A 16,721-nucleotide genomic window follows, 5' to 3' on the forward strand; every position below is an offset into this window, starting at 1 on the left:
ATTTGATATTATCCTGTTTAAAAAAGGCTTTGTGGTAATAAGAGAAGAATGTAAGATTAAGCTGTAGGATTTAAAGTGTTCATTTCTTGATCTTATTCTAGTATCACACACAATTTACCTTATGAAAGTAGCAAGGCATTCCTACTTATCTGAATGACTGGCTGACCTACTGATATAGGTACAAAACAATTGAAGGGGAACTCCAGCTAAACATAAGATTTTCACAATAACTCTTCAGCCCCCATTTAGTAGAACTGCTGGGGTCCCATCCCAGAGATGGTATATTATGACACCAAAACACAAGGACCTAGGATAAGAACCAGGCTGTCAGGATCTGCCCTCGGCTGCACTGCAGCATCTTCCTTTGGAATGCTGCTTGCAGGGGCGGATTGGTGATTGACATTACCGGGAAGAATACCGGTAGGCCGGTACCCTGACGAGGCCGCCTCACTAATTAATTCTTTTTTTTTTTTTTCTAAGGTCACCCTATGCGGTCCATCGCCGGCGGGGGGCTACTCAGCGCAGAGGGGGGAGGGGGGTGCCGGGACAGTCAAGTTGCTGGTGGGGTTGAGAGAGGGGGGAGCAACGATCACAGACATTGGTGGCCAGTGGAAAACAACAGGCAGCCAATCGCGAGGCTGCCTGTTGCTTAATGGGGTCCCACGATGCTATGCGGTCAGACAGGAACTTCCTGTCTGATCTGAGGAGCGATGGTGCGCGCCGCAAGGTAAGTGAGAGGCAGGGGGGGCTGCACTAGGGAAAACTGCTATGGGAAGGGGCCGCACTAGGGAAAACTGCTATGGGAAGTGGCCGCACTAGGGAAAACTGCTATGGGAAGGGGCTGCACTGGGGAAAACTGCTATGGGAAGTGGCTGCACTGGGGAAAACTGCTATGGGAAGGGGCTGCACTAGGGAAAACTGCTATGGGAAGTGGCCGCACTAGGGAAAACTGCTATGGGAAGGGGCTGTACTAGGGAAAACTGCTATGGGAAGGGGCTGCACTGGGGAAAACTGCTATGGGAAGGGGCTGCACTGGGGAAAACTGCTATGGGAAGTGGCTGCACTGGGGAAAACTGCTATGGGAAGGGGCTGCACTAGGGAAAACTGCTATGGGAAGGGGCTGCACTAGGGAAAACTGCAATGGGAAGGGGCTGCACTGGGGAAAACTGCTATGGGAAGGGGCTGCACTAGGGAAAACTGCTATGGGAAGGGGCTGCACTAGGGAAAACTGCTATGGGAAGTGGCTGCACTAGGGAAAACTGCTATGGGAAGGGGCTGCACTAGGGAAAACTGCTATGGGAAGGGGCTGCACTAGGGAAAACTGCTATGGGAAGGGGCTGCACTGGGGAAAACTGCTATGGGAAGGGGCTGCACTACGGAAAACTGCTATGGGAAGGGGCTACACTACGGAAAACTGCTATGGGAAGGGGCTACGCTACGGAAAACTGCTATGGGAAGGGGCTGTAATGAGAACTAGACGGCAGCAATGAGAGACATGAGAGGGCAAAGTCAGAGATGCGAGGGAATGAGGGGGCTTTGTTACTAAAATGTGTAAAGGAAAAGAGGAGGAGTCTTAATATAACGTGGGTGTGAGGTAGGCTATACATTTAGGGCCTGATCCATTAAGGAAAAAAAGGCAAAAAATTTAGTACGTTTTCTCCTGGACAAAACTGTTACAATGCAAGGGGTGCAAATTTGTTTTTTGGTTTTGCACATAAGATAAATTCTGGCTGTTTTTTTAATGTAGGACACAAATACTTTATAACTTTACTTGTACATTGACATTTAAAGTTGATATAGGAACTGCCCTACCCCAATTATTAATCTGCCATCAACATGGCTTTGCCAAGGTGCAAAGTTACTCATTTTTTTGCTTTACTAATGAATCAGGCCCTTAAAGGTGGAGTGTAGGCAGGGCTAATTATTTAATGGGTGTTACTTTATTTTTTTTATTTGTGGGGTGATGGGACTATTTAAATTAATATTGGGGCCTATTAATTTTAGGTGAGGTGATGGGACATTTAATGCTGGAAAGGTTTAGGGATATTAAATTAATATGGGGCTTAGGTTGGATAGGAGGGCTGTTTATTAAATGTGAATATGAATTGTTTAATGCTGGGGATGGTTGTGGGAAATTGTTTTATTTATTAAACGTAATACCCTGGTTCATTCAGTACCTTGTGCTTCCTGAGTATACCAGGTGTCCTGACCCGTGGTACATCTTGTGCCTTCAGTCTTCTCAGCTTCTCCAGCCTCTGAGCTAGGTCTGCTATCTGGCTACTCCGTACTGCCTCTACAAACTGTTTACCATTTGTGACTTACTGAGTTATTCAGCTATATTGCCAGTCCTGCTGTTGTATCTGCTACCTTGAACTGTGTTGCCGTTTTACTGCACCAGTCTCTGCATGTGAATCCCTGCCTAATAAAGTCACTTATTTTTACATTATCAATCTCTCTGGAGTTCAAGCTAGGAATTCGGACACAGTCCTATTATGGTTTACACCTCTAGCAGCTCCTGTTTCCCATAAAGCTGCTTACTGATACTCACCTGTCCCCAGGCCTAGTGTATATAGAGAGGGTCCCATTTCCTACTGATGAAGACCAAAAAAATCACAACAAAAGGAATGGTATACAGAGCCTCACCACAAAGATGAGGAGGTCCTTTCCATGTCATCAGCCTATGTTTTACCTGGGAACTGGGTCTTCTGTTCTACAAAAAGAGGGAAGTGAGAATTAGAATGCCACAGCACCTGCCATAGAAATTAGATTGACCCATAAAAGGTAGGTGCACAATTATATAAACTCACAAAAGTGAGTTTATATAATTAATATGCAGCAAAGGCCTCAATCTTAACACCCGTGTATGCTAATGCATTTTTTTCATCCCTATGCTAAGCCAATAATACCATTGGTTTCTTTATTACCCAAGACTAGATTGCCTGGCACTTACTGGAAATTGGTGCAATGGGGGAAAATAGTGCATTTGTCATTAATTTACTAAAAAAAAGTTTGGAAACAGCTGGAAAAAAAAGGGATATCATACCTTTCATACTCTTTATAGGGGCAGGCAGTGCCAAAGCTAACACCTTTGCAGGTTGTGTGGTGGCTATGTGACATGGAGGTGAGAAGGTCCTGATGCTGGTCCATCTTCTAAGCTTTTTCTCCTGGCATACAGTGGAGAATAGAGTGGTGATATTTGGTGCATTAAGTAAATATGCATCACTGGGCCCTCCCACATCCCAAATATTGCTATGTTGCCCAGTGATAGCAAGATGCGCCCCTGCCACAGGGGTGCCCAAAGACAGCATGATCTGGGATCCCTCCACACTTGCAGTAGGTAAGTGAACACCTCAAAGCGACATATGGCAACTAATCACAATGGAATTGACAGCCCAAATGGGACTCCACTGCACATGTGATGGTCCCTACACAAACAGCAGAGCAAGGGCCACAGAGCAGATGGACATGCATCACTCTGGGCCCTTTCAATGCTGGATCCCAAATAGTTAGCCCCTGACTTCTAAGAGACCCTAATTTACTAGCAGGTCCAAAAGACATAGTTAGTTTCTTGAATTTCAGCACTTTTGCTTTGGTGTCCTCTCCTGCTTCAAGTGGCCCCCTGCAGAGATGTCAACATCAAGGGGGGAACTGCCATTACAAAAGAGATGCTTCTCTGAAGTAAGATGCATCGTGCATGTCTGAGTTTGCATCTATTAGAGAATTTGAAGAAGATCTAGAAAAAATATATATGGTGTTTGATATATGGTCTTTGACTTCAGCTGAGCAGTATACTGTAGATATTGAGAGGGATTTTGCAAGGAGGCAATGATGGGAAGCATGAGGTTGCTTACATATTTGGAATCTGGCTCCAGGCCTTTTGTGTTTTGACTTATGTGACTGGTTTGTATTTTTGTATTTAATTAGGGTGCCTACAGGGTTTATGGTGGTTTGGCCTGGTGAAATTATGATGAAGAAGAATCATAAATTACTCCTGATGTAGGCTGGGATATGAGTTTTACTGATGTGTGGCTGTGCCTGATGGTGAATCAGAAGCTGATGTCTTTTTTTACAGCCTTACCCATTGTGGTGGCCTCATGTGGCCAGGTGAGTAGCAGACACAGGTTTGCATTTTGCTGGTTATATAATGGAAGATGTTGTAACTTTGTCCTTGGGTGCTTCAAGCATAATAGAATCCTTGGTGGAATTAATGAAGGAGGCAGAAAGAGGACATCCCGTTGAATCCTCGTGGTGAAGTCATGGCTCATGAAATACCAATATATATATCTACTATATAAATGCCTAGTGGCGTGTGTGGAAAAAAAAAACCAAGCTGCAGCGCCACCTGCTGGGCAGAGTTATACACTGACCTATATATTTCTTGAAGGAGAAGTGATTGTTGGGAGTGGTTGGTGGTTGCCGGGGGTGACAGTGGGGAGTTTTTAACACCTTAAGTAGCTTGATGAAGGATGTGGTGATGAAGATGAAGGATGAGGTGATGGAGAAAAATGATGAGGTGGTGACATGTGGACAAAACCACGTTAAAAAAGGGCGCTTGCATCGGGAAGTAACGCTCTTCCCCTGAGGAGGCCTGGGCGAGGCCCAAATGCATGACAAGAACTTTTTAACACCTTTAGTAGCTTGATTTGACTAGAATGCATGAGTATCATGCACAGGTTAACTTGTGTATATATATATATATATATATATATATATATATATATATATATATATATAAATTTCAGGATTTGCAGCAGTTTTAGGTTATGGATTGCCATGGTCTCTAGTTTATGGCCTTATTCAAGGATAGGAAGATGTCACAAAATACTTATTTATATGCGGAATACCTAATGATTGGCAGAATGTTCAGCGGATACCAGATAACAGGTGTCCAATTACTCGCTTATTTTCTCTATGTTTGCTAAAAGCTTTAAAGTTGGAGTGTTCAGCAGCTCATGATGTTTTGTTGCTCTTCACTTCTTGTTCAGGATTAGTAATTTTGCTGCTGAGTATTGGATGTGCTGGATGACCTTTGCATAAAGAATGTTATTTGTTTCAAAATGTCTGCTTTTTTGCATCTGGAAATCCAAGATGGGTATATTGGGGAAGGGGTATTGGTTCAAAGCAGGCCTGCCCCTGGAGCAGGGCAAGACTGAAGACATGGTTACACATCTGTACAGCAGTGCACCAAGTTTAAAGATATACATGTGGAGGACATATGGTTGACAAAATAATAGTATAGAGTGTGACACAACCTATATGTTTTTAAGTGGTTTAGAGTTATCTTTTTCCACATCTAACAGCAGTTGACAGGGTGTGTCTGCATTGAGACTAATCAGAGCACCTGAATAAAATTCCTCTATAAAGACCAGGTGGGAGTGTCATCTGTCCATCATGCTAGGGCTAGGGGAGGAATGTAAAATTTAAGCCTGAGTTGTTCATTATGCAGTGTGACCGATGCTGTACAAGTTGGCCGGTGACTAAGGAGTTGGTCACTGTTAACTTACAATCAGGTTTCCAAGAAAGTTTGTGGAATTTTGTGTTGTGAATTACTTTGCCATCCTGATAATTAAAAAGCAAAGTACAAGCAAGAAGTTGTGTGTGCGTTATCGGAAGGGTGGTTCATGTCACGCTACGTAAAGTTTATCTGAGGGAGGGGGTTAAATAACTTTTTAGCACTTATAGCTTGCTAGTGTTAGTAGTAAAGTCGATTATCTTTTTATACACAATATAATAATGTGTTATATACACAGTAGAGAAGTGTTTTGAGACTATTATTAATAAATGTGAAAGTTGCATTTACCATATAAAATATAATTAAATACACAAACATATATACAAATACAAATTAAATTCAATGAAATGCAAACATCTGATGTTCCTCTCTTTAAAAATCAAATGCCACAGTCCAAAGGCAAATATCAATTAAGTAATGGAAATTGATGTCTGCAACTTCATATATTATATCCACCATACTAATGAATTAAGTACCAACATCTAGAGGGTTCAATTTGAAATCAGCCAATCAGAAGCTGCTATCTAGTGCTGCTGGTGGTTAGCATCATCATTGCTTCTCGTGGCACCAGCCCCCAGCATCGGCAAGATATACACATATATATTTTTCTGTATATATTCTATATGCATCTGCAACGAGGATTACGTTAGTCGCTATTTTGTGAACACATCCTTATTGTACTTGACCTACACTTGCAAGTTGAAAGTGTAAGATGCACCAAACTCTGCATACGCATGTGTGCTTCCACATAGTTTTTGTGTGCATGCACAGTGCAGAAATTATGCAGATTTTACACACATAAAACGGCCATCCACCTCTACATGACACCTGAATTTAAGTGTCTGAGTTTTAGCGGACATCTGGAGTAAGAAGCCATAGCTGCATAATAATAGTTTTACATAAATCTGCATATTGTTTCTCACATACTGTACATCATAGTGCAGCTGCTTTGGGTTGCTATATTCTAGCTATACTAAAAAAATACTGTTAATTAAGATAGATGTTTCTTCCATTCATATAGGTCTAAACTGAGTAAAGATTTTGAATTAAGTATTAGATACAGACAGCTACACTTTCATTCAGCCCTGCCAGGGATAAAGTGTAAATGATCTAATATAATTCTTATTGGCACAGGGTCTTAAATCTTTTACCTTGTGGCTAAAATGAAAGAACATGTTCCTAACCTGTCAGTTTAAGATTAAATGAGTTGCTCTGATGTCTTTCTATAAAATGACGGGACATGCGATATTTAATAGATGTATTCCCTATGGTGTTTTTATGCTCTAGAAATCAGATTTTTAATTTTCTTTTTTAGTCGTTTCACATAACTCACACCATAGAAACAGATAAGTCTACATGATATAACAGGGTTTTGCATTTTATGAATGACAAATATTGTGTAGATTGAATACTTTGTTTTGATTATATCCAATGGCACCAAAATAAGCATATTTTTAAGAAGTGGATGCTACTTTGACCCAACTAGATGTGGAATAGGGGGATGAATTCCATTTAATTTATCACTTCTCCTTATATTGTAATTCAATATCACCTATGTTTGGCAAAGGTGATTTTTTTTTTTTAGTTGATGATTATTCAATACCTGTCTTTTCTGATATACTGTGTTTCCTTTGTTTGTAGCAACACATCTTTTTTTTTTTCCTTCTGTAATAACAATATTATTATTATTATTATGATTATTATTAGAGATGATTAGGGTGATAATTTGTTTCTTTGTGACAATATATAGCATTATATATAACCATTGGTATAGCGCATTACTAGACTTCAGTTATGGAAATAATTCACAGGTGAAGAATCTCTTATGTAGTTTTCAGAATGACTTAATAGTTAACCCAAAAACACATATTTTTTAAGGCATAATTGACATATCTTTTTGCAGTATACTGTTTGGGGAACTTCTCCCATTCCCCAGTTGTTGCTTTTAGACATGACATTTACACTGCAGTATTACTTTATACTGAGCTATTATACACCAGCCAGCAACAACATTAAAACCACTTGCCTAATATTGTGTGGGTCCCCCTCGTTCCGCCAAAATAGGTCTTACCCACTGAGGCACGGACTCCACAAGACCTCTGAAGGTGTCCTGTGGTATCTGGCACAAAGACTTTAGCAGCATATTTTTTAAATCCTGTAAATTTGTGAGGTGGGGCACCCATGGCTTGGACTAATTTTTACAGCATATCCCACAGATGCTCAATTGAATTGAGATCTCGGGAATTTGGAGGCCAAGTCAACATCTTGAACTTTTTGTCATATTCCTCAAACCATTCCTGAACAATTTTTGCAATGTGTCAGGGAGCATTATCCTGCTGAAAGAGGCCACTGCCATCAGGGAATACCATGCCATGAATGGGTGTACTTTGTCTGCAACAATGTTTAGGTAGGTGGTACGTGTCAAAGTAACATCCACATGAATGCCAGGACCCAAGGTTTCCCAGAGCTTCACACTGCCTCCCTCGGCTTTTCTTCTTTCTATAGTGAATCCTGGTGCCATCTCTTCCTCAGGTAAACGACACACCCTGCCATCCACATGATGTAAAAGAAAACGTGATTCGTCAGACCAGATGCCTTCTTCCATTGCTCCATCATCCAGTTCTGGACCTCATATGCCCATTGTAGGTGCTTTCAGTAGAGGACAGTGGTCAGCATGGGCACTCTGACCGGTCCCATACGCAGCAAGCTGCTTTGCACTGTGTTTTATAACACCTATCTATTATAGTCAGCATTAACTTTTTCAAGAATTTGGGCCACAGTAGCTATTCTGCAGGAGTGGTTTAGATGGGCTAGCTTTCGTTACCCATGCGCATCAGTAAGCCTTGGGTGCCCCTGACTGATGCCCGTTCACTGGTTGTCCTTCTTGACCACTTTTGGTAGGTACTAACCACTGCATACCATGAACACCCCCACAAGACCTGTCATTTTGGAGATGCTCTGACCCAGCTGTCTAGCCATCACAATTTGGCCCATGTCAAAGTCAATCAGATCCATACCTTTGACCATTTTTCTGCTTTCAACACATCAACTTCAAGAACTGACTGTTCACTTGCTGCCCAATATATCCCACCACTTGACAGGTGCCATTGTGACAATATATCATCATCACCATTTATTTATATAGCGCCACTGATTCCGCAGCGCTGTAGAGAGAACTCACTCCCATCAGTCCCTGCCCCATTGGGGCTTACAGTTTAAATTCCCTAACATACACACATACACAGACAGACACAGACTAGGGTCAATTTTGATAGCAGCCAATTAACCTACTAGTATGTTTTTGGAGTGTGGGAGGAAACCGGAGCACCCGGAGGAAACCCACGCAAACACGGGGAGAACATACAAACTCCACACAGATCAATGTTATGCACTTGTCAGTGGTTTCAATGTTGTGGCTACTCTGTATATACACACTATAAGACTTGATTACTCATAGTTGGTGAGTTTGAGCGAAATTCATGTTTGTTTGTTCAGATAAACAGGGTTTTACTGTCTTTGCCTGTAAAATGTACATTTCCTGTTAAATCTATCATTTTATGTATGTGTTATGGCGTCCTAAATACAAATTTTAAGAGGGAAATTTGAGATTTTGATTAGGAAAACAATGGTCAATACCAGGAAATCTGGAATGTGAGTGCGGAAACACTTATCACCACCTAGTTCAGAGGTGTCCAAACTCACTCCTCAAGGGCTACCAACAGGTTATGTTTTCTGGATTTCTGTCTATAATCAGGTGGAATAATTACTGCTCCGTCCAAATAGATTAACTCACCTGTGCATGATTAAAGAAATCCTGAAAACATGAACTGTTGGTAGTCCTTGAGTACTGGTTTGAATAACTCTGACCTAGTTCCTTCCATCACAAGATGCAAATATATCCAGCCCCTGCCAATCCCTATATAAACTGTTGCATATGCACAATATTGGAGCATGACATAACAAAATGGATTCAGCACTGTCAACATCTTCACAAGTTATCTTTACAGATGTTAGGGGATAGAACTCAGCTTGTGAAACATAAGGGCAAATAAAAAGGAGGGGGAATGAACTAAAGGACTGGCTAGCATCACATTTTTGCCAATTAAAATTACACCAATCACAGTGTATAATGGCAAGATCTTACTGAAAGCATCTATTACACACTTTGTAGTTGTTCACCTGCATATTTCCCATCCATAAAAACAAACACAACTTCCGTGCCAGGGTTTCTAGATAGCCAAGTGTAAGCACAGTTCTGCAATCTGTGACAAGTTTAGTCTTTTGCGCCTCTTGAATATGTTGATGGTTATATTTTATTTGCTCTGATACTTTGAACCAACAAGAGTTAAACATTATGTCCACGTTTGTGTACAAATGTTTGGATTACAGCATGACTTTACACATGCAGTGATCGGTGGAACGTGACGTTTTGCGCCAGAGATTCCCACACACGAATGTGAAGTGTGTATAATATATTCTGCTCAGTAGGATTGAGGATTTCTCTGGAGTAAGAATCATTTGGCATGACGTCAGAATAGATGCTTTTCATGGTCGAGTATCCAGAATGTTAGAATCACAATATCATCCTGCGCTCTCCATTGGGTCATTACAAGGCAGAGCGTTGCAGCTTCCAGCCTGCAGACGGCAGCGGACTGTGCGTAAGACGCGTTGGTGAATAGCAAGGTGAGGCTACACATAGCATGACGTACTCTGGCAGCCAGGCTGGGAGACGCAGAGACCGCAGCGGGGAGGGCGATGCAATAGGCAAAGTAAACACAGAGCAGCAGTGGCGGCGCTGCCTAGTTCCGAGCCCTTGCAATTGGATTAAGAGCACAGAAGTCTGACTCTCATCACCAGTCCGGGCAGACCTGCAAAGCATGTGCCGGGACCGATTGCCGAGGCATCCCCTGAGCGGTAAGACTGTTACACGGTGACCTTACAGCAGGATCTGCACATTAGCTCACAGGTGCACACCAGCTGATCATCCATTGAACAGGCTGCGAGCTGGTAGCCATTCTCCCTTTTGCATGCTCCACCACCAATTCATGTCTACCAATGCACGGTCCTGCATGGGGCAGCTGCAGAATGGAGGGTGCATATTATGTATGGGAATGGCAGATACACTGCTGAATTACCTTTTATCATTGAATAAACTGGTGTATTAGTAGCCCACCCCTGCAGTGCTGCTTACAGTCACACTATGTTTATACATACATTACCTACTCATGATCAATTGTATAAATCATATCCTGTGTTCATAATGGTATCAAGCCATTGTGAGAGGTTGAAATGTGGGGTCAGTGTTCCAGATGAGAGTATGTGAGGACAGGGATGAAGAGATGTGGAGGTCTGTCCCGGCTTCTAGTACTCTTGCTGTCAGACACTGCTGGTGTGTGGATTGGAAACCTAGTGTTAAACTCATGCATGACATCCTTTATTATCAAGACCGTATATAGACATTATTTTACACAGCCCATCCTGGCCGTGTCCCTGCACTTAATATGAAAAGAGAGCTGCTTGTCATTCACTCATGCTCTATCATGAGTATGTTTTAATTGGGAGGGGGTCCCATGGTTATCATTACACTATACTGTACAATTATTATTTTTCTGTATAACTGTGGGTTCTTTATGGTTTGGTTTTATTTTATTAACTACAGGAGGCTATAGAATGAGGTACATATAATATGTCTTTTAGCTACAGAGTGGTCTATAGAGATGACGTCAGTGCAAGAATGAAAATAGGTTGTTTGTGTTGTATCAAAACCAGCTTCTAATAGTGATGTCTTTCTACTGTACTATGCCTTATACAAAATGCAATTATGACTTTGTATTTGTTCTGCCATAGTATGATGTCACTGTTAAGAATTGCTTGTAGTGCCTACCTCCACCTCACATGTCTTACTACAGAAAAATGCCCGGTAAACATTTTAGTAACCATATGACTGTTTGACTATATAATATATATATTAATGCATTTTTTTTAATGTAACATGTTGTCATTATGATCATTAGCAGAGAAATGAAAAGGTCTACTTTTGCCTTAATCAATTTTTATATATTTACTTGTTCTTAATACTATTTATCTTCATAATTATTTTGGCAAAATTACATGATTATGTTAATGTATTAATCCAGTTTATATTGAAAATAAAAAAAATGCTGGTGATGAAAATTTAAGGGTAAGTATGTTTTTGTCCAAGCAGCTTCTCATTGACAACCTAAAACAGTGTGGTTTGCATTCAAAAGGGGGGAGTAGGGGTGCTAGCTTTAGAAGTCATATATTGCCTACAGACGCCCTTTAACGTGGTCCTGTCCCCTACGCAGTGAAAGCATCCATAAGCTGAACCAATATGCAATAGATCAATTTGCTAAGAGCCATTGACACCACTGAGGTTTCCACCCCACCCCCATTCTGCTGCGTTATGCTGTCATTGTTTGACCGGGAATTGCAGAGCATTGCCATCTATTGTTTATCTTGACACCTGAACAATTGGATTATTGCTTTCTGACCTGGTTATTCAGTGGTTGTGGCAAAAAGCTGTATCCCAAACTATGTGGGCATTTTAAAATAGAATTGTACTTAAGCTTTCTCCTATGTCAAGACACATGGGGGCATTGTTTTGTAACCAGGGCAAATGTGCAGTAATCCACAGCAGCTAATCACACGTTTGCTTCCAACTGTAACTTGCTAAACAAAGCATTACCTCATTGGTTGCTATGGCACAATTGTGCCTATAATTATTTATTATTATTGATTTGTAAGGTTCCTAAATGCACACATGAAAATAAAGGATATGGAGAGCTCTGCTCATGAGAGAGCTTACATTGTAACTGAAAGTGGACGGAGCTGAAACTAGAAGATTGAATGGAGATTGGATGATGGTGCTTAGTGTGGGTGGTATAAGTGGGAGTAGAGTAACCACTAACAAAAGTTCGGGTTTATGGACTGTTCTTACTAAAATTGCCAATTATATTTGTTAAAGTATTGGTTCTCAGACTTATGTCTTTACTTTGCTGCTCCCTTATCTGAATTATGGAAAATCCTTTATCTGGTATTCCATCTTCTATGCTGGCGGGGTCCATATTTCTTTTGGGTCCCCAGTACCCTTAGCCATATGTCAGCTTCAGCTGTGACATCACATTTGAATAGATCACTTGGGCAGCACGGTGGCTTACTGGTTAGCACAGTTTGTATGTTCTCCCCGTGTTTGCGTGGGTTTCCTCCCCCAATCCAAAAACATACTAGTAGATTAACTGGCTGCTATTAAATTGACCCTAGTCTGTCTCTGTGTGTGTTAGGGAATTTAGAATGTAAGCTCCAATGGGGCAGGGACTGATGTGAGTGAGTTCTCTGTACAACGCTGCGGAATTAGTAAGGCTATATAAATAGCTGATTATAATAAAGATAATTGATCTCTATGGGAAAGGCATGATCTGTTAATACAGAAATATTTTTTTCAAGTGCTGGCTGCACCAAAAATACATCCAGCACTTTATCGTCTTTAGACCCCTGATTTTCCCCCTTTGACCCATGCACGATGTGAAGAATCCCAGTATTAAGATTTTCCACTTTGTACTGACACTTTTACTATTTACTCAGCACTCAGTGATACCTTACAAATCACAATACTGCAAGTGACTAGAACACTCTGCTTCTTACTAGTCCTGTACCGTCACCCCTCCCCTTTTCTCACTAAATCTCTACCGATTCCACTCCTAAAATTCCCTTAAGCCTAAAAATATGGTCATATGTTTTTGCAGTCTGGTTATCTGATGGGATTTTTTTTTTTTTTGTCTTTTCTGGTTCTATTTTGTTATTCTTACCTCATATTTACTGTTTGTTATTAACTGTTCAATTGTACGCTTACACTTTATTGCTATATGTTTGACCAAAATAACCAAAATAAAGAAGTTAAAAAAATAAATAAATACTACCAGCTGCTTTCAAGCTCAGGAAACAAATGTGTATCTAATATGAACCACTGAGCTACAACATTAGATATACCTTTTGAACTAGTTCACAGACAAATTAATGACACACAGTTGAACGTGAATAGTATTATAAATATGGCTGCATTTAAAAAATGGACACATACCAATAAGTGAACAGTCTTTGATATTTAATGAAATTTAATGATTTATATTGCTATATATGATCCCTAAAATCAGTATATTCATAAAGAACATCAAATAAATACAGTGATTAAAGACAAGACTAAATTGCTTTTGTATTGTCATCAATAAAAGCAACATTTAATCACTACTTTAGAGATAGGTATTTGAGCAGAAGTAATTATTACATTTTTGAATAGAATAGTGACAAGAACGATTTGATATAACCCCATAACAGAATATTGAACTATTGTCAACTGTCAAATTTTAAACACACTCTCACTTGTCTCACCACAAGAATTATCTTGGTAACGTTTGTACGTTCTCCCCGTGTTTGCGTGGGTTTCCTCCAGGTGCTCTGGTTTCCTCCCACATTCCAAAAACATACTGGTAGGTTAATTAACTGCTAATAAATTGCCCATAGTCTCTCTCGGTTTGTGCGTGTGTTTTGTTAGGGGATTTAGACTGTAAGTTCCAATGGGGCAGGGACTGATGTGAGTGATTTCTCTGTACAGCGCTGCGGAATTAGTGGTGCTTTTTAAATAAATAGATGATGATGTTTATTAAATATTCGATAATAAGTATTAAAATATTATGCTATTTAGTTTGGAATATTTTTTTAATAAGGAAATAATGCAACAAAATATTTGAATTTTAGTTAATTATTGTGGACTTTTATAAAGACTTTTTCTTGGCGTTCAGGTCCTGTCAGAGCTATTGTGTATAGACAGAACATTTCCAATAGAGATCAGTGAATTGGCGGGAATGCAGCTAAACACAAATATGTGAAAATGAACCCCAGAATAGATATCGGGGCTACTAGAAGGGGCGTTATTGTAGGAAGTCTAAGAGAAAGAGGAGCCTGCCGTTTTTCTAAAAACCAATATACATGTGTTAACTATACTTTGCAACTAGTCCTTTATTAAGACTGTACTATTAATGTTAGATTTTCAAAACTACATGATGGGCATACCTTGTTTAGTGATACTCACTATAAACGTGTGCAAGCGACCTGGACTGAAAAAAGATAAATAATTAAGTTAGTTTTTCAGTTCAGCTTGTGTGTGTGATGACAGGATTCCAATTAACTAAGTAAAATCGTGAAGTAGAAGGGCTCTTTGATACATTAGTTATGTGAATTGCACAGTAGGAATCAGACCAACAAGCTGCCATTTTATGCTGAAGAGAATAATTCTAGTTCCCGTGTAAAGAATATGGCTTCTCTGTCTTGTGTGTCTGTGTATCTATTTATTGGTCGGTCTCATTTTTATCTATCTTGTATCCATCTAAAATACATCCAGTTTAGACAATGGATGACTGATTCATAAAGGAACATAAATGCTGACACATGCCATATTTTTCGTTAAATTGCTCTGTATGCCCAGAATCGGACTATACGCCAGAAAACGCATCTGGATGCAGAGGACATTTACGGCAGGCTGCAATTTCAGTGGCGGAAAGGGGAGGGAACTGAGCACATGCATGTAGTCAATGTGCAGTTAGAGCGTGCCAAGCTCAAGTGCACCCAGCTGCGTTCGATTCAAACTTTGGGCATCTCTAAGGTATGTGTTTTTCAATCATATCAGTTGCACCAGCTGCAGGTCATATGTAACTGCCACAGTCAAAATTGTGATTGAGAGAATGCTGGCACATAGGGTATACCCCAGACCCAGCGGCATTGTTCTTTTAATGTTGACATTGTGACTGGTGACATTGTCAATCTCGCCAGTCACAATGATGACATTGTAAACCTGTCTACATATTGTAAATGTCGGCATTTAGCCTGCGAACATTTTCATGTCTGCAGGTTAAGCCCCTCAATCGCAATTGCGTACCCTACCTCGTGCAGAGTAGTTATGACTGTCGTGTGCATGCTACAAGATGTTTGCAGTCAAGAGAAACAGTAAAAATGCATTTTATGTAACCATTAGTAACATCATGATAAATGTATTTCATTGGGAAATATAAATATTTTTTTTTTTATTACAATATTAACAGTTGAGAATAATTGAATATTTTTTTTCTGTGCGTTCTGTTGGGACTTTATATTCCACAGCTATATTGTATGTATCCTGCAGTGTATTGTGTCTCTCCAAGCAGAGTGTATCTAGACCTGTATTCAACAACAGACGTTTGTTCAGATCCGCTTGTAGATGAATACGGTTGTGCGTATTCCCGAAGGACTTGCATTTTAAAGAAACAGACAATATGTTTGTTTTGAGTTCCTTGATAAAGCCTGTGCTATCTTTAGACTAACCTAGGCAGTTGCATAGGGTGCCAATGGTTAGGGTGAGTCTAATCTCACTCATTCAGTGCTTTTCATGTCCCGAACCAGCTGCTGACATGGTATGATGTCACAGTCTAGCGCCATGCTCTTAGTCTAAGGAACACTAGACTCTGTACTCCAACTTCGTCTGCTAAGGTAAGAAGCAAAGTGCTGGTGGGGAAGATGCTTTGGGCACCCGTGGCTTTCCACATCCCTGAGGATCTTCTTTAAATCTTGAACACAATTTTGTACCTAGCATTACATCAATGTTATTGTTGAATATCTTCGTGAAATCTGTCTCAGCCGAACCTAAAATATCACCAGTAGATAGCCAACAGTCTTGTCACTGGACACGACACCATGCAAATATGGAAACAAACATACTCCTGTCTTATTTGTTGATGAATTTTCCTTTTTCAGGTGAAGATCAGCACAAATGAATGAGTTTGTCATATTTCTTTACATATGATTTGCTACATTTGAATTGGGAGCTTTGAAATAGTTCTGTAATTGTGATTTGATTTTTGACAACCATGAACAATGTACTAACTTTAAAAAATAAAACACAACTATCCTCAGTGCTTCATACCAACTCTGGTAACCTACATATAAAATGCATTGTAACCGTGATTCAGGTTAGCACAATTATCATTATCGTTGCTTATTTGTCAGGCACCACAAGTTCCTCAGCGCTGGGAAGTTGGCGTATAAATTACACAAATTCAAATTGAACATAATAACAAATCATTTAAGTACAAATTACAAGTTTGAATCATATAAGTACAATTATAAGTAGAAAATACATAAGTACAAATGAAACATAAAAATC

At 40.1% G+C, this 16,721-nt stretch overlaps 1 protein-coding gene across 1 annotated transcript in view; it reads left to right on the forward strand.

Annotated features, from left to right (window-relative positions):
- Positions 1 to 10,227: 10,227 nt before the first annotated feature.
- Positions 10,228 to 16,721, forward strand: part of DTNA (dystrobrevin alpha) — a 199,093-nt gene continuing 192,599 nt past the window's right edge. The window contains exon 1 of the mRNA XM_075213482.1: positions 10,228 to 10,426. The gene's annotated coding sequence lies outside the window, so the exon portion shown is untranslated. The remainder of the gene's footprint in view (positions 10,427 to 16,721) is intronic.

Source organism: Mixophyes fleayi, chromosome 5, assembly GCF_038048845.1.
Source record: "Mixophyes fleayi isolate aMixFle1 chromosome 5, aMixFle1.hap1, whole genome shotgun sequence".
Taxonomy (NCBI): Eukaryota; Metazoa; Chordata; class Amphibia; order Anura; family Limnodynastidae; genus Mixophyes; species Mixophyes fleayi.